Raw genomic sequence first — 4,176 nt, 5'->3', positions numbered from 1 at the left:
GAGGGCTGGCAGTGCTTTGGGTTAGACACTGGGCTTCAGTTCAAATCCACCAGCTGCTCTGTGGGAGAAAAATGAGATTGCTCACTCTTGTAAAGATTTATTGCCTCAGAAATGCTGTAAAGGTCTTTCGAAGTCATACTGGACCTGATGGCAGTGGAGGTGACACTCATCTGCTATCAGAAAGGCTGCTGGCTCACATCCATACAGTAGCTCCACAGGAGAAAGATCTGATTCGGTGAAGTGAAATGAATTACTTATCTTTTTTGAATTATTCATTTCTCTATTACTCTCCCCAAAGATTCGGTGGGATCATGCAAATAGGTGTGGAGGACTCTAACTCTGGGACGGTCGGGTGTTTTCCTCTCTTTGGCTATAAAACTGGGGCCTCTTGGATGCAGGAAGAGAGAGTTCCTGGGACCGTCAAGGAAGAGGAGCCACCGGCAGAGCACATTGGGAATCCCTGCCTGAAGCAGCAGGTCATGCCACACTGAGAGCAGAGGCCGAGCAAGGGGACCAGGAGACAGAGCAGAGGGGCCGCACAGAGGCTATGGGACTGTGAGGCAGCGCAGTGGGTGGGCTTCCTGACTCTTGGAGGGACAGGCCAGTGGATCACATGGCTGACAGGCTGAGGACCAGAGAGACAGTGCTGTGGCCCAATGACTGTTATCTGTAATGTTTTGTGATCCCGGTTTGGGATGACTTAACTTCCCAGTAAGCCCCAATAACTGTGAGTGCTCGTTGTGAGTGCTATGTGACTACTGCGATGAATTAGCAAGCCCAGCAGAAAAATGGATAAAGCATTGTTATTGAAGAGAGAAAAGGCTGCCAGAGAGTAACAGCACCTACCTGTCGCTGAAAAGACAGTGCAGCTCTCTTGGCCTTTCTCCTCCCGCCACCAGTGAGTTAGGTGTGGAGGGCACCGTGAAGAAGGACAGAGGTCGCTGTCGTGACTGGGGCTGGAAAGGAGCAACAGCAAACATGGCTTTTGAGGGCTGGGAGAGTTGGAGAAGCATTTTGAGAAACAGGGATATGAAGATGCAGCTTTGGGGGGATCTGGTGGATATTTGCCATGCAGAGCCAGGGACTTCCAGGGACAACCAGCAGAGAAGTCATGTGAGAGAAGCCATGGTTGAAGACCACGGTCCCATAGATTCTAACCAGTGCCATACGGCTGAATTCCTCGTCCCAAAGGGCCACGATGAATCAGCATCAACTCGATGGCAGTGAGTTTGGTTTTGTGTTTGTTTGTTTTTTAATATAAGTTTGTTGATGGTTTTCCTTACTGAAGACCAGCCTCCAGTCCTGGACAGACTCTCTGGTTGCCCTTTGAGTCCACAGCACCTATCCGTAGGGTAAAGGAACGAATAGAAAGTATCAGATGGAGCAGAAAGATCTTGGCCTTTGAAGTCCCAGAGACCTGGCTTTGAATTCTGGTGGCACCACGTAGTGTTGGGAGTGAGAGCAAGCCTTCACACCATTTAGGTTGTTGCGAAGGCTAAAGAAAACTATGTGAAGTACCTGACACTCTGTCTTCTACTCCTGGGTCCTAGAACGTGTTCGGTGGGGTTCCCTAGAGAAACACAACCATGTTGCTGTTAGGTGTTGTAGATAGAAAGAGATTTATAATGAGAAATGGCTTACACAGCTGTAGAAATAGTAAGTCCAGTCTGGTCCAAATCAGGCTTCTCCTGACACATGGAAGCGTATAAACAGGAAGCAACAGGCTATTGAGGCACCAGACCAGGGCAGCAAAGCAGAGGCAGCAGGGCGCACAGGCTAGTGGATGCAGAGGTTAAAATTTGGTAGGCTGATGATGGCTCCTGGATCAATGAGATCAAGGAACCAGGGACAAGATCCAGGTCCCTTGGAGTGCAAAAGCACTCAATGTCCCTTGGTGTCTCCTTATACAAAAGGTTTATGACACCAAGGAGGTGCCATCACCCTTTGACTTGATTGACAAGTTTAACTCCACCCCTAGCTAGGCGTGTCTAGTTGATATACTACCTAACCATCACATGGACCAATGCTTCCCTCACTGTTCTCTATTCTCCTGATGACATCTAAATGCTGCCCATCATTGCCACAGGCACCTTAGCATGGCGGGGTAGGGTTGCCTGGCATTACTTAAAACTTCACGTTACATAGATTTATGGAGAGCATAACACAGGCACATCTACAAATTATCCATTGCACTAAACAATTGTGCTGTCAAATCCATTGCTACCCATAGCAACCCTGTTGGATGTAGTGGAACTGCCCCACCAGGTTTGCTCAACTGGCAACCTTTATGGCAGCAGGTCACCGGGTTTTTGCTCCCACAGAATTTTTGGTTAGCAGACCGAGTGCTTAAACCTTGTGCCACCAGGGCTCCGTACTACACAACCAGCGTGTAGAAGTGTTGTTTGTTCTTTCTACAAATGGCTGACCCATTTCAACATAGGAGACAGGTGTGTTTTCCATGTCACTGCTTTAAGCAAAAATATGTAGTGTTGGTGACAGCATTTTCTCTTGCAATTCTATACGAGTCCCCTTTGAAGAGGCCCAGCGTGTGCTATTATTATTTGGTTGATACAAACAGACACTATTTTCCTGATACAGGTTAAACTATAGTTTTGCTAAGTCATCATTTATTACATAGAATGCTAAAGTTTATACATTAACAAAAAATTTTCTTAGCCTCAGATGAAACTTGAGCTAAGGTGTATTATCAGGAAATAAGTCCATGAATTGGGTTTACAGTTACATAATGAATTAATATTGATCAGCTGTCTTTGTTTTTCTGTCAGGTATTTTCTTGGAATGTCTTGGGCATTCACATCTGTGTGCTGATTGCATGTTTCATATTTCCTAGCAGAAGGCAGGATTCCTGATATTTTCAAATAATAAACACATTTTCAGAAAGACACAATGTTCGTATGAACTTTCAAAAGGTTCATAACAGCATTACATAGCAACATTATGGGCAGAATTCTAATGAATGGATTTTAAATATTTTTTTCCCTTTCTGGGTCTGATCTTCTGCCTCAAAGCCCCAGGGGAATGCTAAGGCCTCCTTGTCTGGTTGCTGTGCCTCACAGGCTCCTGTGACCTCAGTCAATGGCATCTCTAACGGCGCTCTCCTGCTCCTCTCCAGACCCCCTGATCTCAAGTGGAGCCTGACTAGTCTTTCCGATATCCAACGGGCACTCATTTGGAGACTCTTTCTACGGACCAAGGGGAAGATGGTGATTTTTGGATAACCTTCCATTTAATTTGACCATTGATAAAAGTGATGAATTGGATCCCAAATTAAAATCTATGTGGGATCGGAAAAGAGTTTTCTGTTTGAAACAGAACAAGTAAATTCGATCATTAGGAACGATCGGATAAACCAAGTCCGGCCAACCAACGTACCTTCAACCAGTCTGCGGCTGCGTGCAGTCTGATGGATGCAATCATAGTTGCTGTTGGCCAGGGAGGTTTGCAGACCAAGAGAAGGTCCAATAAATAGATCAGAAAAAGAACTTGCTTGGATTGCCTGTAGGTGATGTGACTTCTCAAAACATCCAGTGACCCCAACCCCACCACATACAATAAAGTACAAGCCCCTAATCGCGCCATACCAGCTCTCCTTGATCTGAACCAGCTGGACACTCTCAACGCCATTGTCACTTCTCCCTTTCTCTTCAGTGCCATTGGAGACTGAAGGTGGGGGAGGCTGGGGGCGGGGAGGGGGGAGTGTGGCCAGGCTGAGAGAGGTGAGCCACATACCACAAAATAGGCCAGCCACCCTCTTGGAGGGCTGTAAGAAGAGCCACTGTCCTTAAGAATCAGACTCAGCAGGGTGACGCATCTGGCTTTCTGGTCACCAGGCTGTGAGGAACTTGAAGACGAGCAATTTGCCTTTCTATTTTTAAAACATGATTTACAATTTACATACGGTGAAATGTGCAGGATCTTTAAGGAGGCAATTTGGTCTGTGTCCACAAATACATACTCCCATGTAACACACCACCCTACACACACCTAAAGAGAGAAGGTTTGTTTGTATTACCCCAAAGTTTCCTCAAGCCTCTTTACCGTCGCTTCCTCCTCTACTTCCCACAAAAGCCATACATTAACTTTCCCTGTTCTAGAGCTTAAGTAAGTGGAATCATGCCACACATTAAAAAAAAAAAAACAACCAATATTTTTTAC

General features: G+C 46.0%; 1 pseudogene; it reads left to right on the top strand.

The window, feature by feature from the left end:
- Positions 1–491, top strand: part of LOC101658461 — an 84,705-nt pseudogene extending 84,214 nt beyond the window's left edge.
- The last annotated feature ends 3,685 nt before the right edge of the window (positions 492–4,176 follow it).

Source organism: Echinops telfairi, unplaced genomic scaffold, assembly GCF_000313985.2.
Source record: "Echinops telfairi isolate 266 unplaced genomic scaffold, ASM31398v2 ScPeMD7_7469;HRSCAF=8507_1, whole genome shotgun sequence".
In the NCBI taxonomy this organism is placed as follows: Eukaryota; Metazoa; Chordata; class Mammalia; order Afrosoricida; family Tenrecidae; genus Echinops; species Echinops telfairi.
Note: the sequence above shows the minus strand (reverse complement) of the source record. Positions and strands in the feature narration are given on the sequence as shown.